General features: G+C 41.1%; 1 protein-coding gene across 2 annotated transcripts in view; it reads left to right on the top strand.

Moving 5' to 3' along the window:
- Positions 1 to 15,039, top strand: part of LRP1 (LDL receptor related protein 1) — a 385,437-nt gene that overhangs the window by 5,522 nt on the left and 364,876 nt on the right. The gene's annotated exons all lie outside the window — the stretch shown is intronic.

The raw sequence follows: 15,039 nt of genomic DNA, 5'->3' as shown, positions 1-15,039 counted from the left end.
CCGCAGCATATACACTTGAAAAACGTTACGTGGGCACATACCCTAAGGATTGTTTATAGAGTAAGCAAAAAGTTTCACATAGGTAGTCTGGCAGCCCAGGACTACACACGTGGCCACTGAACCAAGATGCTATGAATCTATTTGCTCAACTTTAGTAGCATTTCTTGACCAACAAAGTCTCCTTCCCTTTCCCCCCTCATGAAATCTGCTCCAATCTAGGGACCTAATCTTGCTTAAGGAGGCTGTACCCCTGGTTCACTCCGACCTGATTGACAAATGTAGCCCATTACTTATTGGTCTTTCCCTCCACAGTCTGTCGTGAGTGTAGAAACCAATTAATTTTTCATTCCACCTGTTGCACCGATGTCTCCACCATGTACCAGCCACTGCACTGGTTGGATGCAATAACATCCACAAAATGCTGTACAGTGCTCCACCTACGTCCCCTCCCTCATCTATATCTGCCATCCTACGTCTGCTTTACATTCTGCCAACAGGCTGTGGTTAGCACCCTCTATAACCTGAAGCTTTCATTCCCACCTCTCAAACCTTTAACAGTGCTGCACCAGATCTCTGGAATGCACTACCCCAGCCACAGGCATTTCCAGTATCTATGTTTTTTAAGTGTGCCCTGAAATTATATCAATTTGGGCAGGCCGGTCACACTCCTTGATCAACCTGTTCTCCATTTACCCATCTTCTACATTATTGTGCAGAATCTTTGCATACCAGATGCAATTGGTAGCAGAAAGACCCTGTTATAGTGAATGGGCCCATCTGATTCCCTTCATATGTCCATTTTAATAACCAAACAAAAAATGCAACGTGCTTCCGATAACATACAGTGTATAAAGATTATTATTAGTAGTACTATACAGGTTTTCACTGGTAAATGATATGAAAATTTTTGGATGTTTGTTATGCTGGGTGCTATCACCCATGGGCAAACTAATGGTTAGCTTGTCTCTTTCTGTAACTTGTTTTTGTTATTTTACTAGGAAAGGCTCTTGAATGCCCATTGTCTGTTTGCGTTGCATGGTGAACAGACTAGGGGGCAAAGCTGGTATCCTGACCATCTGGGTCTCATGTGGCATCTCTTAGGCTACCTTTTGGCTTTTGGTATGAAACTCAAAAGTTCCAGGTTCCCACTATCCTTGGCCAATTTTTATTTTTGTAATAACATGGGAAAGCTGATGGCTGACGGGGACTTTTTTTTACGTGTAGTTAGAAATAGTTCTATGGTAATTACAATAAACAAGGCTTCTGTGGATCAAAAGCCAGAATGAGCATTAATTAGAATTGTGCTGATTGATCAATTTACTCTGGAGTATTAAAGGCCAACCGCAATAGTTCACAGGAAAATACATGTTGATGGCATTATAAAAAAAAACAAACCCATAAATGTATCAGAAAGGAAAACTGCACGGCCGTTCTGTTTCAGGAAATGCAATACATAGGGTGAAATCTCCTGAAAATCTTAGTTAAGTCTGGACATAGCCTACAGCTGGATTTACATATGCAGGAGAGACGTGGGGTACTGGAGCAGAAATTATGTTGTGGAAATTCAGCGTCTTGTCCACACGTTTCATTCTTTGCATTGCAAAAGGTGAAATCCATTGTGATAACCTCAGCACAAATTGACCTGATGTGGATTTCAAATTGCATCCACTTCATGTCATTGAGATTTTGGGAAATATTCTATGCAGTGTTACTATTGTAATATGCAGCACATTTTCTGGACGCTATTCCCCAACTGAAAAATCTGGGGTGTGCACATGGCGTGTCTCATATACAGACCACAAAATACGGCCAAATTCAGCCGTAGGCCACATTCAGACATTGGACATTCACAGTTCGACAATGGACTGTGGTGTTGAGACCGGCCCTGGGTCTCCTGACCCAATCTCAGCATGCTTCACAATTTTATATGAGGGTGTTGAGTTTTGGCCAGTCTGTACATCATGGTCTATACTTTCTCAAAAAAAATTGAGTTAAATACCTTGTAAAAATCACTGAGCTCTCCGGATTCTGCCTGTTTTTCACTGTCACTTCATTGCAGTGTATATGTGAAATCTCTTCTTGCAGCCCAACTGGACATTTCTATAGAGTATTCGGTAGGGGTATGTGCTTTCACTCCTCTCTTCCAGATGCTGCCAATCACAGACCGGCAGAATCTAAGACTGCTAGCCTGTTAGATCAGCTGCTGAGCTGTGATTGGCAGTCTCTAGGAGGGAGTAGTGAAAGCACACGCCCCCAGAGAAGACTCTAAAGAAACACCTAGTTGGACTTCAAGACAAGATTTCACATACTGCACTCCAAAAGAAAAAAATGTGAATATCTCTGCAATGGAGTGCCGCAGCCCAAAACGGAAAAGTGCGACAGATTCGGGCAGGTTCAGGCATTTTTACTAGGTCCCTTTTAACCTGTTGCTTATAATCTCCTAGTTACACTATTGAGGCCATGGTGGAGAAACCAGTTTATGGCCGAGACTAAATTGTGACCTACTTGGAAGGAGTATACACATGGGTCAAAATCAAAACGTCTAGGGAAATATACTCATGCAGTGTGGAATTGAACAAAAACGCCACTCCTATTTCTCATTATAAAATAAGAGACAATATCACATTCTGTTCACTTGATTGATGACTTTTGTGAGTTTGTCATACAGTATATGAGCAGTACACGCCAACATGCTTATTAACCTTTAAATAAACCTCTTGTCCATGCCATGAATGTCTAAAATATAAAAAGGTCTAAATTGGTAGGCATGCTTGTCTGCTTGTGGTTGGTTGTGGGATGGTGCCTACGTGTCCAGGCTGGTCCTGGGAGAGCCCTGTGCCAGTTGTGAGTGTGGCACATCTGCTTGTTGGATTTCTCAAGCCTCTGATGACCTAATGTGTCTGAATGTAACGTGTGGTACACAAAATGGATTTTAGAAACTGCTTCATTGTATCTTCTATTTTGATTTTAAGCTCAACTTAGAATCGGGATAAATTCTATTTCAAGTCAGCATGCATGTTTTACTGCATGATCAGGCTTTATAAGATTATTTTATTGATTAAGTATGTTATAAAATGCCACAAAATAGCTGTAGTGATCCCTTATGTGAGACCCTCTAACCATTGGTGGTATTCATCTTTTTCTGGGAGACTCCTTTGGGTGGTCAACCAGGATCTTACTAGTGGCACGTTCAAGGTCCAGTACAGTTTGATGAAGCTCTTTATGCCAGGTTCTTTATGGCATTGTTGTGAATGGCTGTGTCACAGTGATCATGATGCAATATCCTGAGGCATTGATGTGAAGATTTGCAAGTGCAAAAATCTGACAGTGATATCAATAGCGGCACATAATTGTGATCTTTATTAGACTTCCATAGGCTACCGTTAGTGGGCATATACATGTGAGATATTAGTCTTCATAAAGATAAGAAATAGAGTGGCACCCACCATCCCATGAAGTCAATCAGGAGCCCCCGGGTAACACTGTGGATGACGGCCGATTCACTTTATACTAAAGCTTCAATGGGTCCTACATGTGAGATATGACACGGCCAAGATATCACAGTATGATATTGCATCACATAAGAATTACCATTAAGGCTATGTTCACACATGTTGGGTTTTGCTGCAGATTTTTATTCAAATTTTCAGCTGCATTTTGCAGTACCAGCAAAGTCTATGAGAAACCAGAATTCTGTGTTCACACATTTTTTTTTTTTTTTGCTGGTTATTTTGTGACTTGGTTGTGTTTTTGGAAAATAGAGCATGTCACTTCTTTCTGAGTTTTTGCAGCAGAAAACGCACCTGCCTTTTTGCTGCGTATTTGCAGCTTTTTTTCACCCATAGTAATGGGTGGTCAAAAAAACGCAGCAAAAACTCACCAACACCTGCGTTTTTAATGCAGCTGTTTTCCTGCCAGAGAAAAGTTAGCAGCAGATTTGCAGCAGAAAAAAAAACACAACGTGTGCGAACATAGCCTAAGACTTGGTCTCAGGGTGGTTTCTGGCATTTTCTTGCAGCAGACACACTACTGCCAGATGTTGACTGTAAATGAATTCGATATTATGAAAAGTGCTACTTGGGCTAAGTGCTCACGATGCAGAAATGCTGCGGATTTTTCCTGAGCGTTTCTGCATCTCCCTGGCAGAAAAAACGCATGCGGATTGTACATGCGGATTGTACATGCGTTTTTTCTGCCAGGTAGAAGCGTTTGTGAAGCTGTTTGAACATGCGATTTCGCATGCGGGTTGTCAAGCTCTTTTCCAAGCGATTTTAGCATCACCTTTAAAAGTGCTTGACAACTTGGTCACACTATATAAATCCACGCAACCGGCATGGATTTATGTTGTGTGACCAAGTTCCGATGTTGCAAATGCAGCATCAATAGTAAAAAAAAATAATAAAAATGGTGAAAAATAAAAAAAACATTATACTCACCTTCCGATGGCCCCCATCTCCTTCTCCGGTGCGTCCGGTGTCTTCGGCGGCTCGCGGTGGTGTAAAAGGACCGTCCATGACGTCATTTAGTCATGTGACAGGTCTCGCGACCGCCGACGTCAGCGGTCGCGTGATCTGTCAAATGACTAAATGACGTCATGGAAGGTCCTTTTACCACCGCGAGCAGCCGAAGAACCAGCAGCACAGCCGAGAGCAGACAGGGGCCATCAGAAGGTAAGCATATGTTTTTTTATTTTTTTTATTTTTATTTTAATTCTTTTTTAACTACAGGTACTATGGTAGCTGGGTCTGGAGGAGAGTCTCCTCTTCTCCAGACCCGGGTACCATCCGCACATTGAATCGTATAATATCAGCATGTGTACGTGTAGTCATGTGGATGTTATGCGGTCCAATGCAAGTCAATGACGGCGATTTCGCCGCGATGCCACAAAATTAATGGTCGTGCTGCAGATTTTTCCGCAATGATAATCTGCAGCGGAAATTTCCACAGCATCTGCACAGCACATGCGGATTATCATTGGGAAACATGGCAGACAACATGCGTTTTTAATGCATTTTCGCGGCGGAAATGCAGCCGCAAGAAACGCATTAAATCCGCATCGTGGGCACGCAGCCTTACTTTGAGGTTTTGGTTTTGTTTTTTTAAAGCCTTTTCAGCATTCCTAGTGCCCCCCACTCCACCTCCCACCAATATAGCATGCTCATCTTTTATGCCTTTTCCCAAAGACGTCTTTGGAGAGAAAGATGCATGACAATAAAGCCATAAGATTCGCAAAAATCATGTTTTTTGTTTGTTTTTCTTAATAAGAGAAAAACATAGGAAAAGCCAAAGTTAGATTGTAAAATAAAGAAATACAGTGCTGCTCATCATTATTAAAGTCCCCCTTTATTTTTTTCATAGACTTTACAATATCTTCAGAAATAAATGGAAATGTACCAAAGTTATATCCTCAGGATTTTTTAATTAGTGGTCCAAAGTAATACAACAATAAAACATTGTTTTTCAACTTCCATGTTGCAATTTCAAAGAAGCAACAGAATAAACAGCATGTGCAGCAATAAAGACACCACTAATTAATACTTGGTTGCACATCCTTTGGTATTGCTGACAGCCTCCAAATGTTTCTTGTAGCCATCTATAAACTTCTTGCACTTCTCAGCTGGAATTTTCTCCCACTCTTCCTTTGCAGTTTGTTGAAGCTCTTGAATGTTGGCAGTGTTCTTTTTCCCAATGGCAGATTTCAGCTCACTCTAAAGATTTTCAATGGTGTTGAGGTCAGGACTCATTGGTGGCCATTTTAAAACAGTCCATTTTTTTTTCCGGCCATATCTGTGTACTTTTGGATGTATGCTTTGGGTCATTGTCTTGCTGGAGGACCCATAATCTTCAACTCAAACCAAGTTTTCTTACACTGCGTAGGACATTTCGCTCTAAAATCTCTTGATAATTCTCTGATTTAATGATTTTTGAGATACGATCAAAGCCTCCAGTACTGGATGCAGCAAAGCAACCCCACAGCATTATGGATCCTCCACCATGCTTAACCGTTGGTAAGGCATTTTTTTCCTTATAAGCTTCAGGTCTTTGAATGTTTGACATGGTGCTTTTTCCACTGTTCGTACCAACCTTCGAAGACATCTCTTGTCAATTTTCCTCTTTCCCCCACGTCCAGGGAGGTTCTTGACAGTCCCATGCTTGGAAAACTTTTTAATAACATTGCACACTGTTAAACTGGGATACCAAGGTCTTAGGAGATGGCCTTATACCCTTTTGGAAGTCTTGTGTTTGCTAATAATGGCAGTTCTGATATCCTCAGGCAGCTCCTTTTGTCTTCACCATTGTGACAAAGGAACAGGGCCTACCATGTGACTTTTTAAAACACTGAAGTCATGGTTCATTGTCTAATTCATGTCACACTAACAATTATTCACAAGTGAATCTCTTTTGTGATTTACCACAGGCGAGTCAAAATGTGTTTCCATGCCAAATTAATGTAAAGGGTGCCAATACCAGTGACACAGCAAGCTTTATGCTTTCCTATTTTTCCCTCCTGTTGTTGTTTTTTGGTTTATCATTTCATTTGCTCTTTTGTATTTAACATGAGTGCTCTATACAAAAAAACTGTTTCACTTGATTAATTTTTTTTCAGGAGATATTCCACATTATGTACTTAAACTTCATGGGTGCCAATAACGATGAGCAGAACTGTAGGCATTACTTACTCATTGAATCCCCCATTGTTTCAGTGCTGGCACTCCGGTGGTCCAACAGTCTTGCAGTTATGACTTTCTGACCATCATTTACAGTGGCGACCAAAAGTTTTTGCATTTTTTTTTTTTTTTAAAGTGTGATTACTTCTGTCTGGTTGTTGTGATGCCATTTCTCTGGTGGTCATCTTGGAAGACCTTCATTTTAACAAAATGCCTCTGAATATAGGTATGGTCATTTAATTAAAGAAAACTGACTGCCAAAAGTTTTGCATATACTATTTATTGATCACAACATAGAGAGTAATTCATTGTTTACAATGCCATAAATTAGTATTTTGTAGCATAACCACTTGCTTTAATTACTGCACCACACCAACGGGGCATTGAAGCCACCAGGGTGTTCAAGACATCTTGAGGGATCTTGCTCCATTCCATTTGTAAATCTGCAAACAATTCATGTTTATTGCTATTGGTACGGATGCCAACTCGTCGTCCTAACTCATCCCAAAGATGCACTATAGGGTTTAAATCAGGTGATTGGCTTGGCATTTGCAACAGGTGAACATTTTTCTTTACTAACCAGTTTTTGACTAAATTGGATGTGTACTTAGGATCATTGCTGGATTTCCATCCCCTGCCTACTTTGGTTTTACCATGTGGCAGCATTACATTCTCCAGTATATTCTTGTACATGGTAGCATTCATATTTCCATCAATTCTATGCCGAGGGCCAATGGCAGATGCAGAAAATCAGCCCCAAACCATGACATTGCCACCACCATGTTTCACTGTAGGTGTTTGGTATCTTACATCATTATGTTTTCCAATTGGGCGGTATATATAGTGCTTGCCATCACTATCAAACAGATTGAACTTGGATTCATCCGACCATAACACCTTCGAGCAATCTGTCTCTTTCCATTGGCTGTGTTCTTTGGCAAACTCAAGTCGGATCTTCTGGTTCTTTGCAGAGATGAAAGGCTTCTTGACCGGAACTCGTACTTTCAACCCTACTGCTCTTAGCTGTCGCACCACAGTTTGGTGACTCACTTTGACCCCATATTCTTCGTTCATTTTGTGTGAAATCTGTACAGCACTTTTATGGACATCAGATACTGACTTTTTCTTAATAATGTGATCAACTCTGGAGGAAGTTTTCCGTGGTCGTCCACTTCTAGGTTTTTCAGCTGTTCCATAACCTTCTTTTTTTTTCTTTAATATACGTGATACTTGAGTCTGAGAACAGTTGAATTCCGTATCTACCTCTTTTTGGCTTTTGCCTGACTTCACTCTCAGTATAATAAGCTTCCTTACATCTGGTGACACATTTGGCTTTGTCTTTGCTATGTTTTAACATTAAAACACACAAAAAAATTAAATAAATAAATTAGCCAAAATTCGATTACCCATGACAAAACATGCAAAACATTTGGCCCAGCAATTGATGAAAACCTAACACATAAAGGGATAAAACAATGTCAAACACAATTTTTGTCCTTATAGCTTACAACCATTTGCTTCCGTTTTACTAAAATCACCAGGAAAATGGCATCACAACAACCAGACAGAAGTAATCACACTTTTAAAAAAAAAAGTAAAACTTTTGGTCGCCAGTGTATGTGATTGCCGTAGAGGCTGCCTAAACGTGTAAATAAAGTTACTTTTTTATTTTCAGCATTACCAAATCAGTGCAAGATCCTGGAAATGCCTTTTAAGGTTTCTAGGGAGAAAAGATTGTTTGACGTTTTTTTTCTTGACTAGATTGGTCTCTTTCTAAGATTCTTTATTAGAATGTGAAGATGATCGTGCAGAAGAACAAGTGACAGCCGACTGCTGCCAAGTTTCCACTTCACCTGCGTGGAATGAATACTAGTCTGAATACATTTCCCACGTAGATTGGTGATTGGTCTTATTGTCTTTCCCATGTTGACCTTGTATCATAGGGACAGCTCACTTAGGGGCATTTATTTTGGTGTAAGTTCTCCAAACAAAAACCTATAGCTAAAAAGCCATATTTGTACCGACTTGGTACCTCACGCAATGGCTTTATTTGCTGGCACCTCATAATCGTCAGTCATTTATTACTTGGTCTATTTTGTCATAAAGACTCCTGAATCTCTGCTGTTGTGAAAAGACCCAAGACTAAGTCTTCCGAGTTCGTGCATTGTAGAAAGTGCTGCAGAATATGAGATCTCACTTGGCCTGTAGTCAACATGAGGAAGGCAGAACACGCCGTGACATTCTGACAGGCGCAGGAAATACTCCAGCAATAATGTCATCCAGTTACGTAGCTTGCCTACATTATTATTATTTTCACACCTCTAGAGTTGGTCTATAGTTAGAATAATAAGTTTTCTGCTACTAGACTTCTGTCTTCAGATTCTGAGTTAGTCTAGGGCCAATTGTATATGAAATCACAGAGCTTCACACGTATATGACATCCATTACAGTGGCAAATTCGTGGTTGCTATGGGGCTCGCTACTTTATTAGTCATTACTTGTGGAGGGCTTTGTGGGGTCATTATAATATGCATAGGGGCATCCTACTCTGTGTGTGATATGGGCACATTATACTGTGTCGGGGGTCACTATGGGGCCTCATAGTTTGTGGTGGAGAACTGTGGGGGAATCATATTGTGTGTGTGTGTGGGGGTGGATCACTGTAGAAGCCTCATAGTGTGTGGTGGAGAACTGTGGGGGAATCATATTGTGTGTGTGTGTAGGGGTGGATCACTGTAGAAGCCTCATAGTGTGTGGTGGAGAACTGTGGGGGAATCATATTGTGTGTGTTGGGTGATATGGGTGCATTACACTGTGTGAGAGGATCACTGTAGGAGCCTCATGGTGTGTGGTGGAGAGCTGTGGGGGCTCATACTGTGTGTGGGGGCATTTAAGTGTGTGTGTGGAATATAATACGGTGTGCGCGGGTCACTAGGAGTCAGCCTCATGGTGGAGAACTGTGGGGGAATCGTGTGTGGGGGGACATGGGTGCATTATACTGTGTGAAGGGATCACTGTAAGAGCCTCATAGTGTGTGGTGGAGAACTGTGGGGGCATCATACTGTGTATGTGTGTGGACTATAGCCGCATTATACTGTGTGCGGTGGTCACTAGTAGGAAACTCATAGTATGTGGTGGAGAACTATGGGGGAATATGGTCACATTATACTGTGTATGGGGGTCACTGGAAGAGCCTCATAGTGTGTGGTGGAGAACTGTGGGGTCCTCATACTTTGGAGGTGGTCACTGTGTGGGCCTCATAGTGTGTATGGAGTCACTGTGACCACAAAGGCTCTTCAGTAAGGGCACTATTTTTCGGTATGTGCCACAAAACATCCATGAATTAAAATGTTCTCTAGAACCTCTTGTGTTTCACAATGTCTCTATTTACTTTTTAATAAGAGGAAGCTGACAATGGTGATAGTCACATGCCAGAGACGTACACCATCTTACATTATATATGTGATCTGGGGGTAAAGTTCAGACAACCACAGTAACCATAAATATAGTAAGTTATTGTGGGAAAAGTAGCTTTTGTGGGTCTTATTGCCAAGAATTGATAGACAACATAAGTTAAAAGGAGAAACAATAATGCCATAGAGAGTTGTTGAAAAACTGAAGTGGTCAATGCAGAAGGGCTCTTTACTGTGTGAACTTCAGTTGTGGCACCTTTGTTTTTTTGTCAACCTTTTATCTTTAATTTGAATATTTGTGACCATATCTGTGACTGTTCTGCTTAAAGCACCACTTTAGGGTCACTCGCTGCCTTCCCACTTGTCTTTACCCTCAGTAAGCGCATGCACTCCAATTGTGAAAACAATCTGTATTCTCTTTTTCAAGCTGAGATTTCAGTAAGGATCTCTCGCTGTTCTTCAGCAAATCCATTGTTTGTGTTTAGTTTTAATTAATCCTATGTTGCACGCTGACGAATGTGCCAAGGTCACCATTATCGGCGCAGTTCATGTGTGTCTAAGACTTATTGACAAGTTTGAACACTCGTTCCCCTCCCGCTGCACGCGGCCTCTTCTAGCTCCAATCTCTTGCCGTTCCTCTACTGTAATGCAGCCTTTACTTGTTGTTTTCACATTTTTACTTGTAATTTGAATTTAAGGCCCTTTTTACACAAGGTGGTGATCGGCCACACATTTATACGAGAAAAAGCTCTGATGTTATTAATCGCATCTTTTATACAGCCAGAAAATTATACAAGTAGTCGTGCTGCCAAGGATAATGCATGTGCAGGGACAAATGATGGTATTAATTATTGTATGTATGAACCCCTTAACCATCATTGTTAAAAGGGAATGAAAGTAAACATGAGCCAATCGAAGACCTGCACTGTCAGTGTCTAGTCGCGCCATCAAGCTGCTAAAATAAAAGGTGCTTTTAATATGGCAATTAGGCTACACTCACACATCTGCGAAAAAACAGACTATTTTTCATCTGTCTGGCATAAGTTTTGCTTCCGAGTTGCATCCATTTTTTTGTTTTTCTTATCTTTTTTTTAGACTGTCTGAACTTTTTTTATCTGTTGACTCTTAGCAATGGGTCAGTTAAAGCCAGGGCTGTGGAGCCGAAGTCCATTTTGGTGGAGTTGGAGTAGGTATAAAATGGACCAACTCTGAATCCTAAAATATATAATACATTGGGTACAGTAGTACAATGCAGGATGTGTTGTAAATGTTTTCATAAGAATTTTGGAAAGTTATGAAATGTCCTATAAATGTCTGTTCTATTCCCGATCTAAGGATCTCGGGCTTTTAGTTGAGATGCATCTGTGCTGCACTTTATGAACATGCTCAGTAGTGAGGTAGTGGTCGGAATTGGAGTCGGAAGTCAGAAAAATTGAGGAGTCTGAGTCAGTGGTTTGGCTTACCGACTCCACAGGCCTGGTTAAAGCACCACTCCAGCTTTTTTTTTTTTTTTTTATTGCATTGCTGGAGTGATGTCCCTAATCTAAGTTCCCTGCTCCTAGTCTTATACTTAACAGCCGCCATCTTCATTTATTATTGGCGCCGCTCCGGTCATCTTCTGCGGGTTATGACCTGAAAGATCACTCCAGTGTGTGTTGGGTGATCCGGAAGTCACAACTCAATTTAAGTCTATGAGAGCCAGAACGAGGCCAGTCTGGGGTTCTCACAGGCTCACACTGAGAACTTGTGACAGTTATCTCGTACTCGTCAGTCTATCAGACTGACTATCTTGTCAGTCAGAAGTTGCAGTCACAAGATGACGGCACGGTACCAGAACTGCATCAGAAAGAGTGGAAGATAGCAGCTGGTAAGAATAAGACTAGTCTAAGGAAGCTTAGATTAGTAGCACCACTCCAGCACTGAAATTAAAAAATCTGTGGAGTGGTGCTTTAAAACAGATGAAACTTGGATGGAAAACTAAAGTACAGTCTGTCATCTTAGTTTCCTCCGTGTCTCAATGATCCACATAGACTTTAATGGCCAAGTCTGATCTGCAAAACAGATGAGAAGAGGACATGATCCTGGTTTAGACACATGGATACATTTTTAAAACGGATGTGTGTATGGATCAATGAAACTCGATGGGTCCGTGTGATGTCAGAGAAGAAACCAACACCACACAGACGTGTACAATGGATGTGTTAATGTGGCCTTAGAACTAGAAAAAGAATGGTTTATTCATTCCGAGCCTCAATGTCCGCTCTCTGCCCCTGGTTCACTGCTTTTTCGGCTTTTGAGCTCGAGACATGATGGAGTCGTGATGCTCTGGTTATAGCAGATGTGCTGCTTGGCAACCAGACTAGCAACGCTAAATATTCCTAGCAACCAGACTGTCTGTCATGACTGCTCAAAACTAGATTATCACCTCATGGACGGTAAAGGTAGCTGCCAGCAGCCAGGCAAGAGAAGAAAGGTCCTGAGTGCGGGTCTTCTGGCCGGTGCCCCGAGGATGGCCGGATAAGGTTTCTCCACACAGAAATCTGTATTTTACACCGTGTAAATGGCATTACCCATATTGTGGATTTAATGTAAGATTCGGATATCAGAAATCTGCAGCGTGTGAACCTCACCTAAAACTTGTTTATTAATATCAAATAGTCTTCACATCCCATTGAATTGTTGGGTGTCTCCAATACAGGCACACAGTGCAACCGGAATTGTATTTTCTATGAGCTTTTCCTTCTAAAAAAGGGCTTTGGAGTGAAAGTCATGGCGACATATTATTGTGGCGGCAGGCATACATGCTTGGTCATTTTGGATGGATCAGTTGAATGTGTGTTTTATTCTCGTAGCGTTCGCTTTTACAAATAAAAGTTATTTTAATCATTTGCATTTTATATCTCATGACTTGAGAAGACTTCATCTGTCCATATCCCATGTGCTCACGTTGTCTTGTGTTACTGTCAATTGTAATTTCCTATAGAACCTTACTTTTCCCCTCTTGGCTTTCTAGGTGTGTTTATCCTGGGCAGCTGTAAGCCTTCATTGGTACAAGTGTATTGTGTTGGGCTGGTCACATACCATACATACCAGTAGCCAAGTTGGCAACATAATAGATATTTGGAACTGGCAGCTAAACCTTTTTTTTTTTTCTCCTGAATTAAGTTCTTATTATCATATTGGCTCCCAAAGTGGCACTGGCGGCTACTAAACTAATCAAACTAATCTAATAATCTCTGGTTTGTAGTCTTACATGCATGCAGTTCTGAAATGTAGTGGAGGCTTCAGAGTAGAGTTGAGCAAAAAATTATTAACAGGACCCTGGTCCAGCGGCCCTGTCAGTAGTCCATTGCAACTGGACCAGAGCACTATGAACCTTCTCATAGCGCCTCTTCTGATTAGTCATTCCTGGTGTGACATCGAACCAGGCCTTCCAATCAGAGGTAGGATTGCAGTGACAGGTAACACCTCTATATACAGCTGATAACACAGGATCCACCAATCACACTAGCCGATGTCACAACAGACCCTGCTCCCCCGCCCTTCACAATAGGTGATGTCACAGCTGACCCTGCTTACCCTCCCTTCACAATATGTGATGTCACAGCTTACCCTGCTCCCCCTCCCTTCACAATAGGTGACGTCACAGCTGACCCTGCTTCCCCTCCCTTCACAATAGGTGATGTCACAGCTGACCCTGCTCCCTCTCCCTTCACAATCACCTTTCCGTGTTGTTATTAGATGGTTAAATGCAAAAAATAGGCTCGGGGTCTGACCATTGGGGCTCATGTACATATTGATTTCTTGAGACAACAGGAAGTTAAAGTCTAAAAAAGCTCCAGTTACCAGTGTGAACTTACACAATTTCTAGTTTTTATTTTTAATACAGATTGTAACACGGGAAAAAAAACATTGCAAATAAAAAACCCAAACGTCTTTTATTACACAAACCTGATTTAAACAATAAGATACATTTCTGATGATGGTTTCCTTTTAATGGTCCGTCGGTGAGGGACATTTCTCACTCGTTTGAGTGCAGAGGGTGAAATCTGTCGTGAAAATCCACAGTATAAACTGCAACTGCAGATGTCATCTCCGAAGCACCACTTACATTGATATATTTTCCTGTTGATTTTCATTGCTCTCTTTATTCTGAGAGATTAAACAGGCCAGTCTGATACACTTCATAAAGAGTCTGAAAATTGCATTACATATAATTGGGAGATTGCAGCTTTGGAGATATTACTGCAGTCTTATTTCCAGATCTCGTTATCGTTTGTGTAAATTAGTCGCTATCTCTGGATTCTGTAGTTCTTGGAGTGCATATATCAATTGTAATTATAATATTTTCTTTAAATTGAATTTTGTGTAGGGCACAAAGTATATTCATGGACACAGAAGGTGCTAGAACTTTGCAGGACAAAGTCCTTGTGCAGTTGAATGTTGGTAGACAAGCTGTCCGTGAACATGTTCTGAAGATGGATGTCCTCAAAATTGTAGTAAAGTCTCTAAAAACTGAGAGAGAACTATGCACCCGGTTGGAGTAGGCTCTGAAAGATACCAGAGGCAGTTTGGTGGCTATGAGGAACCTGTCTGGTTCCTACTGATAGCTTGAGGATCTAATGGTGAATGAAAGTAGGGTTGATGTTCCCGTAGAACCATGCAATAGTCTGAAAAAAATAAAAGAAAGTACAAAAAAAACCACAAATAAGAACATAGAGAATTGTAACAGGAATTCTCGGTTTATTTTCGGGAAAGGAACCCTAAATTTGTCCTATGTGATGGAGGCTATTGTATAAAAACCAAACCCTCCTCACGTTCCTGGGGGCATATGAATGACTGACCTGATTTACATGGATATCACAGTCATAATCCCATATTTCCTTCAGAGTGGACACATATGATCATCTGAGGTTTTGGAAGCCAGATCTACGAAAATCACTAGGTCAGCTTCAATC

The sequence above is a fragment of the Phyllobates terribilis genome, unplaced genomic scaffold (genome assembly GCF_046119375.1).
Source record: "Phyllobates terribilis strain yellow unplaced genomic scaffold, ASM4611937v1 Scaffold_2__4_contigs__length_985480577, whole genome shotgun sequence".
In the NCBI taxonomy this organism is placed as follows: Eukaryota; Metazoa; Chordata; class Amphibia; order Anura; family Dendrobatidae; genus Phyllobates; species Phyllobates terribilis.
The sequence above is the reverse complement of the archived record's forward strand: the minus strand, read 5'-3'. Positions and strand labels throughout refer to the sequence as shown.